Source organism: Heptranchias perlo, chromosome 26, assembly GCF_035084215.1.
Source record: "Heptranchias perlo isolate sHepPer1 chromosome 26, sHepPer1.hap1, whole genome shotgun sequence".
Taxonomy (NCBI): domain Eukaryota; kingdom Metazoa; phylum Chordata; class Chondrichthyes; order Hexanchiformes; family Hexanchidae; genus Heptranchias; species Heptranchias perlo.
The window spans coordinates 24,953,168-24,974,503 of NC_090350.1; the positions used below are offsets into that span (position 1 = coordinate 24,953,168).

General features: G+C 41.9%; 1 protein-coding gene and 1 long non-coding RNA gene across 5 annotated transcripts in view; one reads left to right on the forward strand and one right to left on the reverse strand.

The window, feature by feature from the left end:
* Positions 1-21,336, forward strand: part of LOC137342582 (calcipressin-3-like) — a 105,257-nt gene that overhangs the window by 21,496 nt on the left and 62,425 nt on the right. The gene's annotated exons all lie outside the window — the stretch shown is intronic.
* LOC137342824 (uncharacterized) lies at positions 1,861-7,903 on the reverse strand. The gene is made up of 3 exons (XR_010967352.1): positions 7,854-7,903; positions 7,633-7,687; positions 1,861-1,948 (listed from the first exon to the last, which is right to left on the reverse strand). It is a non-coding gene; the product is annotated as an uncharacterized lncRNA (long non-coding RNA).

Here is a 21,336-nt window from a genome sequence, read left to right on the forward strand (position 1 = left end):
ATCTACCTCAACTCCACTTTCCTGCCCTATTTCCATATCCCTTGATTCCTCAATGATGTTTACAGTGTATGACCCTATAGCCTAGAAATTCAGTGATGTAATATGGGCGCCAAAGAGTCCAGTATGGCAGGTGACCTGCACGTACATTCTGAACCGGAAGTGCACCACCCACCATATTGGTGTAGACATCAAAAGAGGTGTCCAGGGCACATGCCTGAAACAGGTGCAGAATATGCATATGCAAATAAGAGGCCTAATGCCTGTTTGATGCCTCCTTTACTAAACTGGTTTGTTCTGAACGCAGGAAAACCAGGTCTACATGCAGTCTAACTAGCGGTTCTTAAAGGAATCGCTGCAGGCCGCCACCAAAAAGTAAGCTTTTTTAAAAAAAAAACACTTGCCTGAATGTGGATTTGGTAGATGCAGGAGAAATAACGAATGGAATTGTTTAATTGCTGTGTTGGGGAATAAAACAATTTTTGACTTGCAGTTTGACATTGCCTATGTCGAAGCCCAGTTCAGTTTTGATTTGGATATCTTTTATATGCTTATCATTTGAAGTTTTTGTTGTCAGGGTCCTTTTGTAGTGGGTAATTCACCACTTTCATTGTATTTGCTAGTGTGTGCACATTTTCCAACAGACCGGCAAGGTTTTAAAAAATTTTTGGTGTGCATCTCTTTGGGAATTTTTTTTTTAGCAGTAAAAAACAAGTTTCCATCCTGTGACCTAATGTGAATTTATACTCTGTTGGCAGACTGAGTGGATGCAAGATGCTTTCAGGCACAATTATTAAAGTTGTTAGAACAAAGCAGTCATTCTTGTTATACAAAATATCATCCATTATTTCTCTTGGAAATTAAAATTGAGTTCTTAGACTTCTGTATCGAGCAATGTCTTTATCATTATGTGCCACAATAGCAATAATAATGTCTTGGCACCATATAAATGTGTGGATTGTAGGATGTGACTGGTTTATTAAAATAATAAACTGGAAAGTCCATAAGTCGCAGACTGGGAGGTTGAGTGTCCAAAACACTGCCCATTTATTTTTCAGTAAACGACTGTGTGCACTTTTATTTGCATTGTGTTATATGAAAATTAGCTTTAGGTGAGGTTCCCCTTCACCCGTCCCCTCGGTATACTGGTTGCTGTGTGTATGTTTTCTTATGAAGTGGAAGTCAGTTGAATGCATCTTGGAAGCATGCTGTGTGACCCTTTTATAGCAGCATGCACTGCACAGCATCATCCTGAGCAGGAGTTGGGGACCTCAGAATAAAATATCGATGCGTGCAAGAGACACAAGGAAGGGATGCATGAGAGACTGGATTTAAAAACTAAGAGACTGGAGGAGAGGAATAAAGAAAAGATCAATTTACAGAATATCTTGAGTTTTTTTAATTTAATTTTAGTATTTTTAACTAGATATTGTCAGGGAATGTTTGTTTTGCTGTCCTCAGTCACCTCTTTAAATGTTTCACCATTCAGAAACCAATTGAGGTGTGACTATTTTGTTTAGTGGTGTGTGAGCCATGGCAAATAATCTCAGCAGATACCACCCACTGCAAATAAACCACCGCTTTCTAGTGGACACAAATGGTAAAACCATAGTTCTCAAAGTATGTGCAATCTGTCAACTTGTACTTTTTTTGCAATTGCTTTGATATCACTTGAGCTCTGGTCACTTGTGTATCATTTCATGATCAACTTTAAATGTTAGTGTATCTAACTTTTGTTCCCAAATAACACTAATTTGTTGCATGAATGGCAAAACCACTTTGAACAAATGATTTACTAAAATCAAACTCACTTTTTAATTTTCAGAACTGAGAAACTCATTGACCTTTTGGACTTGTAGGTTATATTCGTCCAGAGTGGTTGCCCTTTATGTATCCAATTGTCTGTCTTGTTTATCGTTATCATTATTTTGTCTAGACACGTACTTTCTCTCTGAAAAATTAAATGAGAAGAACGACATTAAACATTTTGGCATGATTAATAAAATTACCCATGTAAGAGGAGCTGGAGTAATTTTAGCTATTGTTGCACATGTAGCAATAATTACAAAGAATAATTTGTTTAGCCCAGAAGTGGAAGAGTGAAGCTAGCAGGTGAGTGCCAATTTATGTAAGTATTATCTTCGACCCTATGTTATGTAAGGTGTGAAGAGCATTAGCAGGTATATTTGATAATGCTTTCGATAAATACTTCTGCCCTGCTGAAAGCATTATGCTGCTTGCACAGATTTTTTTTAAACAAACTATGTGGTCTGAGTGGAAGGATTTGTTTGTAGTCTCTGTTGATTTTCCACATCTGGGAAATCTCTCGTGCTCACTCACTGTAGTAGATCCTGCACTAATGCATGCAATCTAAAAATAGCAACGCAGGGTCTGGCAAGGCAAGCTGCCTTTCGTTTCCCTCGCATTGTCTCAAAAATAGCTTCAGTAAGAGTTGCTTGAGAGTTCTGCATGTTTTCTCACTCCCAACTAACGTATTGATGGAATAATTTCCAATACAGTGCACTAAATACTTCTTTTGTAATTTCCACAGCAAAATCTCAGAATAAGTTGCCATTCATGCCCTCTGATAAGTTTTCTACTCCATTCTTTCAAAGTGCAGGCAGCTGTATTCACTGTTCAGTCATACTGTACACTTTCTTGGTAGAATCATATTTTCTTGAAAACCAACTTTAGGAATGCTGCATTGTGTGCAAAACAGATGACTGGCGACAGATTCTCAAGGTGTATGTGGCACATATTGTATCCGTACAAAACCAGCTTGAGATCACGTACACTGTGATGCATCTTCAGCCATCCATTGTTTTTGAGCTGGTGCCTTTCTATATCATCTGCCTTGTTACTCGTCTGGAATTTTGAATTATTTTAGATGGAGATATTTTGAGAAACCAATTTAAAGAAAAAAAAGAGGTAAAATAAGTTCAATTCCTTGACTACATAGCACACCTGTAACAAAATGAAGAGTTCAGTAGTAATTTCTAGACCTGTACACTCCTGTGTTCATGAATGAGACTGGTAGCTTCCTCGAAAATAAACCACTAAAATAACTATTGCAAGCTAGGCTGAGATATCTTAATAGGCATAAATTAGGTGATTTGTTCCACTAAATCACTGCTTTTTATCTTATCCTAAAGCATGTCTACCTCTTAGATAATTTTGAATTATAAGATGTGTTTATCATTTGTTTCTTAAAGTATGTACTGACCATTGGTGTTTCCAGCTTTTATGTTTAGGTTCTGTCATTGCTGCTATTTCCAGCTGATGAATTAGTGTTGGGGCTGACTTGCACTCCTCCCCAACTCCACCCTATTACCTGCTCCCCTTCTTCTCCAGTGGAGCGCTTCTCGAGTGTCTTCATGCTGGATTCCCAGCACTGAACTCTTCACAAACATTTAAAATGATTGTTATACAAATATATAGTATTAACTCTTCGGTGCCTTAGCAAGCTAACAGCTGATTTTCACCTCCATGCTCTTACAGACATTTGAGTTTTCATAATTTGCCTTCCACATTGGTGTGGCTGGTGCAATTAAATCTTCCAAGGAGGCACTGTTCAAGTGATCACAGGAAAGGCAAAAAAGCATATACTCCAACTCGCTAAGCAATGCCATGGGAAATCGGTAAAATATTAAAAGTTTTGTATATAGCATGCATTTCCTTTAAGTATCACATTTACTTTCTCTTAACACTTTTTCCATCACACTTTCCCTGTCACTTTTTTGATTAGCTGGCTTAAAGTAAAACCACAGCAAATTATAACTGAAGAGGTACAAAATGTGTAAATCAAAAGCAAGGAAAGTGGCTAGAAAACTGCTAGTGAGAACCTACTGAGAACAATAAAACGACCAATCCTTAATGACAGTCAAAATGCATTTTTGGGGGGGAAAATTGTCTGTCAATCTTTTTCTAACTATAATTTCTAATATCCAAAATAAGGTTTGTTACAGACATTAAAAGTATATATTCACATTAACATGATTAAATGGAAATTTTTTTTGTCTGAGTATCTTCATTAATGTATTTACTTGAAGGCCTCAGCCTGTCCAAATTCTGACTTGAACTTGATATTTTTGCCCAGAGCTATGACTCTGTTAATTCGAGGCAGATCCCATAGTCTGAGCACATGCAATGTATACAATTTCCCAGGATTATCAGTAGCATTTTGTCAGCCCAAGTGGTGGGCGTGGGGGAAATCAGTCTCTGAAATAATTTGAAGAAGAGCTAGAGGACAAATTTCAAGATCTCTTTTCAGGTAAAGTTTATATTGAGTTTTTTTAAAAACTGGAGGGTGTGCATGTGCATGTATGACATGTGTAGGTGTGTAAGAGAAGGAAACAGGCAGAGACTTCAAATATGACTACTGATTACACACATTGCAGCTTTGAATTTAAAAAAAAAGTTTAATGGAAAAGAGAAGTTGTGTCTGTACATACAGTACTTTGTCTGTTTTTGAAAATGATTTGAATAACTGAACGATGGAATACATTTTCAACTAAACTTTGGAATGAAAGCTGTTGACTTCATTTTTTACTTAAGCATGTCAAGCTGAACCTCTGCACAGAGCGCTTTCTCATCCTCAGGGATTTTTAACCTCCATCTCAACTTATCATGCCCTCTCTCCGCTGAGTTCACTGCCCTCCTGTCCTCCCTTAACCTCTCCCTTCATATAAGTCTCCTACCCATATTCAAGTCTTCCCCTCAACCATGCCATCTCACTTGGCCTCTCTATTCCCATCGTCTCAATCACTGATAAGGCCATCTCTGATTACTTCCTTGTATCCTTCTCCACTCATCTCCCTTCACCATCCACTCCTGGGGGGAAAAAAAAAACTCTCCCTCAAGTCACGTACTATGGCACTTCCAAATTCCCAACTGTGTAGCCTTTCGCCCTCCATTTGCCAAAATACTTCTGCAGCTACTGATCTGCTCAATCACACCTTCACCTCCACCTTTTGATGCCTTTGACCCGAGTAAGACCCTTGCTGTCTCCCACCCTGGTTGTTCCCCTTGATACAGCCCCCATCTTCGCTTCCTGAAGTCTACGGGGCTCAGATTTGAACGTTAATGGCACACAACTGGTTTGGTCATTCATCGCCAGATCTGGCTGGACCACATCAAGCACAACTGGGCTCTGCTCTCTTCTGCCAAAACTGCTCACTACTGGAATGATGATTGAATACATTAAGATAACCCCAGCTTCTCTTCTCCACTACCAACCGTATCCTTAAACTCCTCTTCCTTGTCCCCTCCATCCTCGCCAACAAGAAGTGTAAGGAGCTCATGGACTACTTTGTTACTAAGATTGAGAACATCCATTCAGCTGCATCCCTCCCTTCCCCTAGTCCTGAACCTGCTTCTTTCTCTAGTTTTTCTCCTATCTCCCTTCATGCCCTCTTTGAAATTATCTTGTCCATGAGACCCACCTCCTACACTCTTAACCCTATTCCCACTAAACTGCTGACCACCCAACTTCCCTTCTTGTCCCTCCCATGTTAGCTAATATTATAAATGGTTCCTTCACCTCAGGTGTTGGCCCGTTCTCCTTCAAATCTGCTGTCTTCACCTTCCTCCCCAAAAATCCCTTGACCCCTCCGTCCTTGCAAACTACTGCCCCATCTCCAACCTCCCTTTCCTCTCAAGTCCTTGAACATATTGTTGGCTCTCAAATCCATGTCCATCCTCCCTGCAACTCCAAGTTTCCACCCCTGTCACAGCACTGAAACTGCCCTCATTAAAGTCACACATGACATCCTATGTGACTGTGACCGTGGTGCACTATCCCTCATTATCTTTCTCAATCTGTCTGCAGCCTTTGACACACTGACGAGACCATCCTCCGTCTACGCCTCTCCTCTGTTGTCTAGTTGGTGGGACTGCCCTCGCCTGGTTCCGTGATTATCCAGTCGTAACCAGAGAATTTCCTGCAATGGCTTCTCCTCACTCCCGCACTGTTACCTCTGGAGTCCCCCAAGAAGCTATCCTTGTCCCCCAAGAAACTATCCTTGTCCCTCACCTATTTCTCATCTACATGCTGCCCCTTGGTGAAATCGTCCGAAAACATAACTCCAGTTTCCACGTGCACACTGACCCATACGCAGCTCTACCTCACCACCACCTCTCTCAATCCCTTCGCTGCCTCTGTGTTGTCAGACTGCTTGTCCGACATTCAGTCCTGAATGAGTCGAAATTTCCTCCAATTAAACATTGGGAAGACCAAAGCCATTGGCCTGATATTTACTCTGATGCGGGGAGGAGGATTTTTGGACAGGAAACCTGTAAGTAAGGGTTTCCCGCAAGCCCTTGTGCAGTTCTGGTCGCCACACTACAGGAAGGATGTGATCGCTTTGGAGAGGGTGCAGAGGAGATTCACCAGGATGTTACCAGGGCTGGAGCGCTTCAGCTATGAAGAGAGACTGGGAAGATTGGGTTTGTTTTCCTTGGAGCAGAGGAGGCTGAGGGGGGACATGATTGAGGTGTACAAAATTATGAGGGGCACAGATAGGATGGATACTAAGGAGCTTTTTCCCTTCATTGAGGGTACTATAACAAGGGGACATAGATTCAAGGTAAAAGGCGGGAGGTTTAGAGGGGATTTGAGAAAGAACTTTTTCACCCAGAGGGTGGTTGGAGTCTGGAACTCACTGCCTGAAAGGGTTGTGGAGGCAGGAACCCTCACAACATTCAAGAAGCATTTGGATGAGCACTTGAAATGCCATAGCATACAAGGCTACGGACCAAATGCTGGAATATGGGATTAGAGTAGACAGGGCTGATGGCCGGCGCGGACACGATGGGCCGAAGGGCCTCTATCCGTGCTGTATAACTCTATGACTCTATGACCCTGCTGAATTTAACGGCAGGACATCTTTTACAATTTTTTTCAACTGGTTTCCCGCCTGACAGCCAGCCAGATAGATAGACAGGCTGGCTGTCTGGGCTGGAAAGCAGCCAGTGAGCGGATATCAGGTAAGTCTGACACTGCGGGGGGGGGTTGGACTCTTAAGAGGTCGGACGTCGTGGGGAGGGGGAATTGGGGTGCGTCGGACACTGTGGGTGGGGGGAGGGTCGGACACCATGAGGAGGGGGAGTTGGGGCTCATCGGACACCATGGGCGGCGTTTGACACCATGGGGAGGGAGGGTTGGGGTGCGTCAGACACTGTGGGGGGGGGGGGATACATACATCATGGGGGGTGGGGGGGCGGTGAATAAAAATATTATTAAAGGAGCCACATTTTTATATACATTTTCAGAGACGATGTGTAATCTGTATATTTATTTATGCAACTGTGATATTTATTTATTGAAGGAAAACAGTGTCTTTCCATTGAACTTTCCAAATTTTTTTTAAAAGTTAACATTAAATGAGCATTTTCCTTGAGCTCCTTGCTGCATTCTAATTTCTTGTTCCCTTGAACATACATGCCACAGTGTTATCATTTAATTGAATTTTGTGATTAATGTGCTCCAGGGTGCCTGCTGGTCTCATTGCTTTCAGCAGCATACACCTCAAGATCGTGACAGATCTATACCTCTTTTTGTATTAGTAAATGAGCTGAATAAACATTTGTTGGACTACCATTTACAACTATTAATGCTGAAAGTCAAGAAAAGCTTACCACGGTGACGGTCTGAGTCTACAGCGATGTGGCTTCAGACTTTGCTCTTCCATAGCTATAAATGGTGACACCAATGAAGAGAAAGTCAGCAATGCCTAAACAAAAATGTTACTGCTGTCTGCGTCAAGCTCCTCTTTATGGTAACAGTAGTACAGTGGTTTCACTATAACTTGCCAGCACTCTACTAAGTTGTAGAAAAATTTAAAATTTATTTTGCAAACCTGCCATCTGTGTCCACAGCGGCATGAGCTGTATTTTAGTGGTTTCCCGTATGTAACTTCGCACAGCTAATGAGGTGACAACGTAGTAAAGCTGCTTCACTTCCACTACCGCTAATCAGAGTAGGGGTAGGGTTTGTGGTAGCTGAGACATATTTTCTAGCTGTTTTCCTCTACCTGCTGGTGAAAGTGCTAGACAATAAATAGGGCAGTTTTATCAACAGGAGGATGGAATTCAAAATATGCTGAGCACTTCTGAAAGTAATTCAATGCTGTAGACTTAGTTGACAAGTTATATTGACCCCTTCACTGGACCAAAAGAAATACAGACCTCTGTTACAGACCTCTGTTTAGTCACTGATGCTCCTCAAAGTTCAAGTGGGCAAGGAAGCTCTCTCTCTAACAATTCAACCTTTTAATGCTGGAAGATACAAAGCAGCAAGAGATTATCTTGATACAGTGCTGCCATAATAGCACCAGGGCAAGGAATGATTTGTTTGAAGGATGACACTTAGGTTATGACTATAGAATGCATTCCATGTGCACAGAACAATTCTTTGGGGCTTCACATAAGGAATGTGTAGCCTCAGTTAATAGAATGCAGTATGCCCCTGAAGCTGTGCAGCTGTATGACATTGTCACTAATCTATCTACTTTCGATATCTTAGAATTGTAGTAATTAGAGCAGAGGGGGTGGTGACTCAGCCCATTCTGCCTGTGCTAGCTTTTCAACTGAACTGTCTAGCATAACCTCATTTCCCTGCCCTTTTTCTGAATGCTCTTACATTCACTGCAGTTAGTGACCTCCTGGACTCCGGGACAGCCAGCAGGTGTGTACAGTTGTCTGGGCAACAAATGTTTAATCACGTTGCTGTTGTTGGTCAGTGGCTCAAGTGATGATAAGGGCCTTGATTTTTACTGGGAGGCACGTTCAGAACGAGCAGGGGTGCTGGCAGGAGGGAAACAGCCCCTGGGCCATTTTAACTCCCAGGCTTCATTTAAATAATGTAGAATAGTCTCCCTCCTGAAACAGGCAGGACTGACGTCAGGGCCGGCGGGTGGGGGCGGAAAATGGGGTCGGGAGCCTTATGACACCAGGAACCCAAAGGAACTATCTTCGGCATAAAGTCAGCACTGGGCAAGGACTTGAGCGGCTGATGCCATCGCGCAGTGAAGGCCGGGGCTGGGGAGGCCCATGGACTCTTTGCAGGGCCTGGGGGGAGTGCGAGTGCTCCTGCTCCTCCTGGCCCACAGGGATTTCTCACTAAGGTAATTTTTCAACACTTACCTTGGCCTCTTCTGGCCAGTCGGCCACCGTGCTTTGGCTGTCGGGTTTTACACCAGGCGGGTTTCCTCCTGGCTCGTCGTTAAAATCACATCGGGGCACAGATGACGCCATCAGGCTGCAACGTTTGAATGTAAAGTAGGCCCCCACCTACCTTTTTTTATTCGTTCACGGGATGTGGGCATCGCTGGCGAGGCCAGCATTTATTGCCCATCCCTAATTGCCCTCGAGAAGGTGATGGTGAGCCGCCTTCTTGAACCGCTGCAGTCCGTGTGGTGACGGTTCTCCCACAGTGCTGTAGCGAGAACCGTGGCCGACTTAAAAGTTGGCGAAGAAGAAATGGCTCCGGATGGGAACGGAGCAACCTCAGGCTTGTAAGTGAACTCAGCCTAATATTAACCCCTCCCATGCACCATTCTCACTGGGAGAGGGGGGGTTAAAATCGAGGCCAAGGTTTTTGACACTGCTGAACAATGCATCTGTGACCTTGATGCAAACTAGCTGACACTGCAGATGTTCATCGTACTAACCTGGAAGCAGCCGCCCCCCCACCCCCCCCCCCCCCCCCCCCCGCCCCCCCCACAGAGGGCCGTGGTGATTTTAACAGCTACTGGCAGTGCTGTATTGATACATTTTGTCTGCAAGTTTTCCTGAAGTCCCGTGACAGTCGGCAAGCCTAAGCCAGGTTAGTGATACCTCTTCCATCATTCTCCACCAGCTGTGCTTGGCACGGTAAATGTTTACTGTACTGGTTTGACCTGACTTTATGCACTTGTGTGTCCATCTGATGTCATGAGTAACTCTTTTCTGTTCTTGCTGGTTCTGTCAAAAGCAGTGCTAGTTGAGTACTGAATCCACTCCCCATTGTACTGTTTTTAAAAATGTAAATTTCATCTAAAATATGCAGCAGTTCACCTTTCAAAAACTGACTGCAACCTGCACAACAGTCACTTCACTATGAAGCCTTCAGCACTGGAATATGGTGTACTTTCCATAGAATGTTATGTCAGCAATAATGAGAATCCACTTCCCCAAACAGCAACTTAGGAGCTTGTGACAAACGGGTTGGAATTCTGTGGTGTACAGCACTCCTGAAGTTACTGCTCAATCACCCTCTGACAGTACAGGGATTTGGCTTACTGCTAAAAGTGATTTCTAGGCTTAAATTCCGTATATTGCATGTGGTTGTTGTATTTTTTTAGCACGTGGACTCTAAGGTCTTTTAAGCTTTATCTTTCCACTTCTAATCTTCAGCTCTGCATTTACCATCCTTAGCCTAGCTCTTTCTGCTGCTGATATCTTGCTGTTGACTTTGATAGAGCCTTGCCTCAAAGTCTTGATTGTAAAATTGCATTGCAGATTTTGCTGATGGCTTTTATTACTTAACTGGATTTAAATTCTTTTGATGTACAAAATGCAATGAATGAACAAATGAAAAATGAGGATCCAATGAGCAGTAGTGTATATTGAAGAGGATTTTGATGAGGGGGACACATTATTTCCTGTGAAATAGCCCCAAGACCTTGGCTGCACTTACACTAATTAACCGAGAACACTGTTTCCAACAGCACAATTGTTAGTGACCTAATGTGATATAATTTCTATTTGAATGGAGTCAGACCTTTTTGAAATGTGTTTATTCAAGATGATGATCAAGACACAATAAAAAAAGCATGTTAAATCTGGCTTTACATTTTGAGGTGGTGGGGAAAATGGACTTTTAAAGGTTTTGTAGAAATAGAGGCGATCATAGATGGTGTGTAACGTTTTAGAAAGGCTCCAATGAGTGCCAGCATCTTATTTTTAAAAATTGCACTGGATAAAAATGGAAAAATTGGGTGAGGGTTTGATTTTATTTCATCACTGATCATTTTAGAAAATAACACAGTAATGATTTGGGTAGGAGACCATAGTTCATCTCAGCTAGCCTATCCTTCCAAACATCCCATCCGGTTCCTTATTGTGTGTCTAGAATTTGTTTTCTTATGTTTTTTTATAATAGGAATTCATACTGTCCTTCTTTAAAAACCTGACATGGTTTTATGTTTCCACTCATCTGTTCCACAATGCAATCTTATTTAAAACAAAATATGTTGCCTAAGTTTTGTATTTTCCTTTTAAACCCTTAGTTTAAAACTCTGTCCCCTAATCTTCAAATCCTGTGCCTGACTGAAGGACTTTCATGGATCTAGATTCTTCATAACAGTGCCCCTTCCTACCCTGGAACAGTAGTTTCTGGAGAAACCATGCTGGTAAAATTTGCCTTTGATGGTAGCGCAAAAGTGGTGATAGCAAATTGGCAGCTCATATTACACCCCAATGGAAAAGAAAAATCTGAGGGTGTAAAACTCGCTGCCAATTCGCTATTGCCCATTTTGTGCATTCTCAATTTAGATGACCGTATTCTCAGCCTTCCTTCCTAGACCGTCCCAGTGGGCCAAAAATTTGATCCCAACCCCGTGCCATGTGTTGAGCCACACAATGATCTGCTTAATTTGTGTGTCTCGTTGATCCAGAGTGTAGTGTAGGGAATAATCATGATTAGTACCCTGAAAATCCTTTTCTTCAGGTTTGTTTCTTCACCCCCACCCCCCCCCCCCCCCACCCCCCAGCTCCTGACATTTCCTTTGCAGGGCCTCTATTCTGCACCTACCTACGTGTGTGTTTCCCACGAGAACTGCAATCTCTGGTTCCTATCCCACACTAGGCCAAGTTAAAATCACCTTAAAGATTTTGGAAAAGATACATGTGCAGATGCTGGGTTTTTAACTTTGCTTGCGCCTTTTTCAGAGCATCTAGCAACCCTGGACACCTATTTTACACCGGCAAATTTGCAATTAGTTCAAATCAGACAGAAAAGGTAGAAAATGTGATATATCATGCCCCCACAACATCTGTATACACACCCAAAAATGGACAAGTGTTTCTCCCCAGTCCCCAGAAATGACTGCGGAAAATGGGGCCAGCGTCAAAGTGGGCTGAGTTCTAGTGGAACAGAATTCCAATCTATTTTCCAATTTACACTGGCAGAATGTCTGCTCCAATGTTTCCTCAAACCACCAGTTACAAAGAACGAAATATAAGAACAATAGAAAACTGAGTGTCACTACTAGTGTAACAATTATGATTAGAAATTGTGACACATACTCCCCTTTTAATTCTTTTTACTAGATAGTCATGGATCAAGAAGAATTTTGTCAATATTTACATCACGTAGAGACTAAAATATTTTTTTATTCGTTCATGGGATGTGGGCGTCGCTGGCAAGGCCAGCATTTATTGCTCATCCCTAATTGCCCGTGAGAAGGTGGTGATGAGCCGCCGCCTTGAACCGCTGCAGTCCATGTGGTGAAGGTTCTCCCATAGTGCTGTTAGGTAGGGAGTTCCAGGATTTTGACCCAGCGACGATGAAGGAATGGCGATATATTTCCAAGTCGGGATGGTGTGTGACTTGGAGGGGAACGTGCAGGTGGTGGTATTCCCATGTGCCTGCTGCCCTTGTCCTTTTTAGGTGGTAGAGGTCGCGGGTTTAGGAAGTGCTGTCGAAGAAGCCTTGGTGAGTTGCTGCAGTGCATCCTGTAGATGGTACACACTGCAGCCACGGTGTGCTGGTGGTGAAGGGAGTGAATGTTTAGTGTCGTGGATGGAGTGCCAATCAGGCGGGCTACTTTGTCCTGGAAGGTGTTGAGCTTCTTGAGTGAATGCAGCTCCAACAACATTCAGGCAAGTGGATGGTATTCCATCACACTCCTGACATGTGCCTTGTAGATGGTGGAACGGCTATGGGGAGTCTGGAGGTGAGTCACTCGCTGCAGAATACCAGCCTCTGACCGGCTCTTGTAGCCACGGTAATTATGCGGCTGGTCCAGTTAAGTTTTTGGTCAATGGTGACCTCCACCCACCCCCCCCCCCACCCCCCCCCCCAAGGATGTTGATTGTGGGGGATTCGACGATGGTAATGCTATTGAATGTCAAGGGGAGGTGATTGGACTCTCTCTTGGAGATGGTCATTGCCTGGCACTTGTCTGGTGCAAATGTTACTTGCCACTTATCAACCCAAGCCTGGATGTTGTCCAGGCCTGGCTGCATACGGGCACGGACTGCTTCATTACCTGAAGAGTTGCGAATGGAACTGGACACTGTGCAATCATCACCGACCATCCCCATTTCTGACCTTATGATGGAGGGAAGGTCATTGATGAAGCAGCTGAGGATGGTTGGGCCAAAGACGCTGCCTTGTGGAACTCCTGCTACAATGTCCTAGGGCTGAGATGATTGGCCTCCAATAACCACTACCATCTTCCTTTGTGCTAAGTATGACTCCAGCCACTTGGAGAGTTTTCCCCCTGATTCCCGTTGACTTCAATTTTACTAGGGCTCCTTGGTGCCACACTCGGTCAAATGCTGCCTTGATGTCAAGGGCAGCATTTGACCTCACCTCTGGAATTCAGCTCTTTTGTCCATATTTGGACCAAGGCTGTAATGAGGTCTGGAGTTGAGTGGTCCTGGCAGAACCCAAACTGAGCATCGGTGAGCTGGTTATTGGTAAGTAAATGCCGCTTGATAGCACTGTCGACGACACCTTCCATCACTTTGCTGATGATTGAGAGTAGATTGATGGAGCGGTAATTGGCCGGATTGGTTTTGTCCTGCTTTTTGTGGACAGACATACCTGTGCAATTTTCCACATTGTCGGGTAGATGCCAGTGTTGTAGCTGTACTGGAACAGTTTGGCTAGAGGCGTGGCTAGTTCTGGAGCACAAGTCTTCAGCACCACAGCCGGGATATTGTCGGGGCCCATAGCCTTTGCTGTATCCACTTTCTTGATCTCGCGTGGAATGAATCGAATTGGCTGAAGACTGGCTTCTGTGATGGTGGGGATATCAGGAGGAGGCCAAGATGGATCATCCACTCTGCACTTCTGGCTGAAGATGATTGCAAACACTTCAGCCGTGTCTCACCTGCTGGACTCTGCCATCATTGAGTATTGCTTCACTTCGCTCTTTCAAATCTACCATTAGGCAAATCAACTGTTGCATTTAGCCCAAATAGATTGTTCACTCACTGAAAATTATTATTTGAATATTAGACATGAGACATTAAGCCTTTGAAAAATAAGATACACATTTTTTATAGTTGAGAACCAAGTCATTGTAGTAGGAAAGAACTGCAATTATTTACTAAATCACAAAAGAAACCAGCCTCTGGATATATGTAAACTAGAACTTTTGAACCCCCTCCTAGTTAATGCTGTTTAATCCATACTTTACTTTGGCTTCTCTATTTTAATGTTTACTTTAAGTGGGTGAACAGCTCTGTTAAAATAGAAGAGAGAAGAATTTGATACAAATGCAATAAATATTTGTAGGACAACATTGCTCACAGAATTTCTGAGCCACTTGAATAATAAGTAAAAGACCCTCCACCCTGCTTCAGATAATTGGCCCTAAGACAAAGGACATTATCAAGAGTAAAGAGTAATGAACTTTTTATTTTGATGGAGAAATTTCTTCATAATCTCTGTGGAAAGTATTCTATGTTGATTGCATTGAACATATTTTCAAAGATTGGTACCCAATATATATAACTGAAAATATTTGAACATAGTCCTTTTTGTTTCATGTGTAAAAGCGTACGAGTTTTCTTCTTGATCAAAACAATTATGAATAATGTGTGCATATTGAATATCAAACTAATAATTCAATCCATATAAAAAATAATCTCGATGCTGATGGGGTTAGATGAAGTTGGGTGGGAGGAGGCTCGTGCGGAGCATAAACACCAGCATAAACACGTTGGGCCGAATTATCTATTTCTGTGCTGTAAATTCTACTTTGTTTTGTTAACCTCCCATCCCACTGATTATACGAGTAAGTGTGACCTTTGTTCAGATAATGCGATAAATGCTGCAAGTGATGAAAAAGCTGTACCATACAAACAAAGTATTTTCTTTGCGTGCTCTGTGATGTAGGCTTAGTTCACAATGAAAATAAACATTTTCCTCCCTACAGTTTGGTTTATATTTTAATAACAATTATTTTTCTCTCTTTTGAGGAGCAATTAATTGTTCGGCAAAAGAAGAGATTGCTCAAGTCATACAACCAGGGTCATGGATGCACATCAGTTCCAATTGAGTAAAAGAAATGGAGAGCAGAGCAGAATAGTTACCAAGTCAAAGGGCAGTCAAGATGAGGAGAGGCCAGTGTGTGGAGAGAAGAAAAATTGAGCCAGACTTCGAGCAGAGAAATTGATCAGGATTCAGAACAGAGGAGGAGACCTGGAGGTAGGGAGAAATTGATAACCTGGAAATCAGAATTTCACAGTGGCCTACTGGGTAAAGGTACTGTCCAGAATAGAACTTAGACCAAATGTGGATGTTGAGATTGTCACAAGGTCAGAGGTCTGACTTGGTAAGCTATTTTAAATAACTTGTTGATAATGTGTTTTGATTTATTGGCTAAACTTGTCGTTGATAACTTATCCAGAAATGCAGAAAATACAATTCTGCTCAGTGATAAATTAGTTTGTGCACATTTATTGTGAAGAATTTTAAATCTGCAAGAAGAAATAATTAACCATCATGAAATTTTGATTTTAGTTGTATTTTCACTATTTTTGATTAATATAGACTTGGGTTTTATGTCTGTGTGGGAAAAATCTTGTTGATTATATGCTGTGCCTGTACTATAAAAGTAGTAATTTGTAACCCTTCCATTCAAAAAGGGATAAGCCAAGTAATAGACCAGTCAACTTAACATCAGTAGCGGGTAAGATGCTAGAGGCCATACTACAGGATAAAATTAATACTCCCCTAGAAAGACATGGGTTAATTAAGGTTAGCCAGCACAGATCTATAAAAGGCAAGATATGTTTGACAAATTTAATAGAGTTCTTAGAGGAGTGTATTAATAAAGGAAATGCTCTGAATGTTGTGTGTATAGATTTTCAAACATAATTTAATAAGATACTGCAAAGGTGTCAGCTTGGCTAAGCAATAGCACTCTTGCCTCCTGAGGCAGAAGGTCTCAAGGTTGAAGCCCAATCCACAGACTTGAGCACATATTACTGTACTGAAGTGTCAGTCTAGATTGAGAGAATGAAAAGAAAATCGGGCGGGGTTTATAACGGGCGGCCGATCTAATATGGCCTCTTTTATATCCCTTTCGAAGTTCTGACGTGATTCTACGTTAATCGGTCGAGCAATGTTTTCGAGACCACAATAGGAATCGCCATTGCTGCAGAATTCCAGACTTTAACTGAGAGAAGCTCTCATAGCTGTGATGGACTTGGGTTTTTGATCATACTTGCAAAATAATACCATTGGCTTCGTCACCACTGAGATATTGGGTCATTTTAACCTAACCCGTCCGCCGGGAAACTGATCGGTTCAGGTCGACCGCCTGAAGTCAATGGAGAGTTAAAACGGGCGGCTGATTCAAACCCGCCTGGTGGGTTAGGAAAAATTACCCCCATTGTCTATACATGAGAAACAACAGAAACCACAAAAGAAAGGCTATTTGAGTTAGTTAAGTTGGGGAGAATTAAGAGACTTGCATATAAGCTACGTAAGCATAGAACTAGGTTAAATGTAAGAAGGTTTTTCTTTTCCCAGAGAATTGTTGACCTTTGCAACAAGTTGCCAGCTTGTGTAGTGAGTGCGGATTTTTAACTGTGGCCGACATCATGGTGTACAAATGGTAGGTGGGGTATTGGACGATGTATCTGCTCTCCTGAAATGTGTTTGATCGCCTTTGGGGTTCGGGGAGTTAATTCCCAGATTTTTTTCTCCCTTAATGGTTTCTCTATGGATTATTGCCTCTCCCAGGAGATTACATGGCTGATGGTGGGTGGAAACAGTGGAGAGATGGGGTTCATGGTGTTAAGTTGCATTATGATGGTATAGGACAAGCTCGATGAACCAGCTGTTCTTTTCCTGTCTGTCATTTTCATATGTTTATAAATTGCCAATCTCCTTGATTGACTGACTTATGTGTGACAGAATGAAGCGTTTCTGTTTGTGATGGATTGTGTTGTTGGCTTTCTTGCTTCCATGCAGGGTTGTTAATAGGTTCACTTAAAGAAAGTAGTCCAGGTTATTGATGCACACCAGATGCAATCCCAGAATCTGATGATTATCTGATATAGATATTGGGGGAGGAGGTCATAACCTGTAACTGTACCTGTTTACCTGGTTCCTTATATTCAAAACTGCTTTGCTAATACGCAACAATTGGATTGTTCCAAAAGCAATCAGGTAGGGCAGGATAATTTTATTCCCAGAGAGGAGTTTAAGCCATCAAATTCGAGCACCAGTGTCCTGTGGATCTGTTTACAAAACATTTTTGATTGACATCTCTGAGTTACAATTTTAATTTCCTTTGTTCTAGTCTATCTTCAAAAGATTTTAAAAGTTGTATCTCTGGCTGACTTGCTCTGTGTCAGCAGTCGTTCTGAAGCTATCCTATGGAGGGGCATGCCAAAGACTATGTAATAGATCAGCAACAAACCACAATACAAGACTAATACTGGACCTTGCTTCAGGTCCAGTTTTGCATTGTGTGTTAGTGCAGGAGAAATGATTTTGTTGTTTTCACTCTGATGGAGTGTTTATTCTATTGCCTTGCAAAGCCAAGGAAACCACATGGTGGCATGTGATATATTCATGAGCTGAAATGCAGCAACAAGGACTTTCTGTTCAACCCTGGGCTCACTACATGTACCAGATATTCTACAAATAAAGGCAGGCTCTGGTTTGTAGGGAGTAGAGCTTAAGGGAGTGGTTTGTCACACTGAACCCGAGAAAATGATCTTGTGTAAAAACCCAAACAATGGTGACAGAAATTTCAAATCTCCTCAAAGGATTTTGTAGAGACACTGCGTTGACATAATCCAAATTTAGTGGAAGCAGGATTGTGTTTATTGAAGACTTTATTTATTGGAAATGACTGCAAAATTGTAAATGTGGAATATGTACAATTCTAATTTCTGTGAAATGTTCAACATTTATTGAAATTTTCATTTTCTTGTTGGCTTTTATAGCCTTTTTATTGTATAATTTGAACACCCTGTATAAATTGTAAAAGGGGAAAGCGAGCTAATTAGCATGCCAGGTCAGTGCTGCAGTGATGTCACTGTCAGGACTAAATCCTGTGTTCATTTTTCAGTGCCTGCATTTATCTCCTGAAGCCAAATGGAGTGCAGCTCTGAGCTGGCTGTAAGCAGGATCATCACTCGCAGCTGATTTTAAAAAGCTTGTCTTCCTATTTCTTTTGCATTGTGTTTCTGTAACATTATTGGTAATGCTCAGAAGCATCAGCCAAACTGTGTTCTGGTAGAGATCCTGAGTGCTGGATTTTCCTATGCTACGAAGGGGGGGGGGGGGGAAAAGAGAAAGCGAGAGTGAAAAACTACAAAAATAGATTGAGCACATTGAAGAATGCCAGCACAGAAGATGGAGTGGGAACTGTTAGTGTTAGTTGCATGTGAAGTCAATGAGGAGATATTCACAAACCAAGAGGTTCAGGTATGGTAGACATCCACTGTTTTTAATATTTTGGACCACTCATCCTCTGGCATATTGTGAGGATTGAATTGTGCAAATTTTAGTTCATATTACGTGCTTTCCAACATCATGTACAATGATCTTTTAAAAAAGCACAGTACGAAATTGCGAATGTGGCTATCTACCTGTACAGTAAACACATATTAAATTGACCTTTTCAGTAACCATTGCATGCTTACTGTTTTTAAAAACATACCTGGGCAAATATTGGTATTTCGTAGCACAAAATATATCACTTAAATTGATTCTTGTATCGAAATGTGTTTGGTGCTTTATGCTCGGTCTCATGACTTTTTAATGATTTTGTTTGATATAGTTATTCAGTAGCAATGTTGGAAAGATATAGTTCACTACGTAATTCAGCTTAAAGGTTTCTGTATTCATACAGGCAACAGCAGCTTCTCTTTACCTCTACTCCCTTCCCCTGACAAGTACATCTAATGTTTGTGTCCTATTGATTATTTGCATGTCTTTAGACACACAAACAATAGGACTTTCAAACCCTGCATTAAGAATTTTTTTGCTGCTGAAGCATATAATTGCTGTTTATTAAATGTTCCATTGTTAAGTACACGTTTCTCTTCCCTCCCCCCCCCCCCCCCCCCCCCCCCACCCGCCCCCTGCCCCCAGCAGAACAGAGTGGATTGAAGATGCTGAGGGAATGGGAGGAGGGAAATGGCGGCGATTGTTCCACCTTTTAGTTGCATTCAGAAACACTCTCCTCCTGACAATCTGCAAGGTGACCTTGATGAATATCTGCAGTAGCCCGTGTGTTGTCCTGGCCAAAATCCAGGGTGAACAGCCCTGGTAAGAGAGAGAAAAGCATCAAAGTAATATTTTAAAAGCAATGTTTGAGAAATTATGGGATGCAGTGGATTAGGACAATGTCCTTTAACCTCTAGGACCTTCCTTTTATTTAGTCCTTTTTCTGTTAGCTGTGTGGGTGTTGTGTTGGACTGCCTGAACTCATTTCATACAATTCCTTATGGATGTGGGCCCACCTGACATATTTTGGCACAATTTGCACTAAATTGACCATCACTTAGAAAGACCACAAGGATTTTTGATGTGGCAATTGGAGACATTTTGCCTTGGTGCAATGGGTGAGGCTGAGTCCAAGTATATTATTGGGATAGAAGTACATCTACTCATGTTGTATACAATCTGGGAATCCTTGATGCTGACACTGGGTGCCCAATTTAAAAAAAAGTTTTGCAGCATTGGCCTTAAAAATTCAACAAAAAATGTTCTCTTTCACTTTGTGCTAGTCTTGTTCAGACTCTAGCATTTATGCTGCTAAATTGTTTGTTTTGCCTGAAAAGTTGTTATGCATGTTGTTATGATGCCATTGTGGTATGCTTGCTTTCAACATGTTTAGAGTGCTTAAGGATTTATACTGCAGTACCCAGTAAACATTCTGCAAGTATTACTTTGTTTTTTTCCTTCTCCAGTTCTCTTGGACTGGAGATCAAACTTGCATTTTTTAATGTTGTCATTTCCTGAAAAAGAAACTCCATAAGAAAAGGTCGTTTTGGCTTTTGCTAACCATCCCTCTTCCATATTGTGGAATTATATTAGTCCTGAGTCTACATTTATAACAGCAACTGCCGATGTAATCGTCACACTGTACTTACCTGCCCTCATCCTGAAGTGAAGGCACTGCAGCACCACCGCAGGCAAGAGGGTAACAAGTAACATATTTTGATTGTAAGTGTGGACATGGGAATTTATAATGGAAATATAAAATTAAGGACAGAATGGGTTTAAAATGGGGACTGAATTACATACGCAGGCCCTGGTCCAACTAGTTCTTGCAGAAGAGATTATCAAAAATGAAAGCTCACGGATTTGGAGGTAACCTTGTGATGTGGGTTGGAAATTGGTTGTGAGGTAGGAGACAAAGTCGGGATAAAGGGAACGTACTCTGGGGGGTGACAAGTGGTGTTCCCCAGAGTTCTGTACTGGGGCCTCAGCTTTTCACTATTTATCAATGACTTGGATGAAGGAATATAGAGTGTTGTATATCCAAGTTTGCAGATGACAGTAAGTTGGGAGACACAATAAGTAATACAGATTGGAGCAGGAAGTTACAAAGGGACTGAGACATATTAAGTGAATGGGTAAAACTGTAGCAAATGGAGTTCAGTGTGGGGAAGTGTGAAGTTATCCACTTTGAATCCAAGAAAGACAAATTGGAGTATGTTCTAAATGATGAGAAACTAGGAACTGTGGAGGAGTAGAGAAATTTGGGTGTCCATGTACACACATCACTAAAAGCTAGCGGACAGGTATAAAAAAAACAATCAAAAAGGCTAATAGGAATGTTGCCGTTCCTCTCAAGGGGAAGATGCTATGCTTCAGTTGACCCCATCTGGAGTACTGCATTTGGTTCTAGGTACCACACCGCAAAAACGATATATTAGCCATGGAGGGGGTGCAGCACAGCACACACAATGATACCAGGACATAGAGATAAATTATGAGGACAAGTTGCATAAACATGGCTTGCATTCCCTTGAGTATAGAAGATAGATGAGTGAACTAATCGAGGTATTTAAAATTAAAAATGATTCAATAGGGTGAAAAAGAGAATCTATTTCCTCTGGTGGGGGAATCCAGAACAAGAGGCCATAATCTTA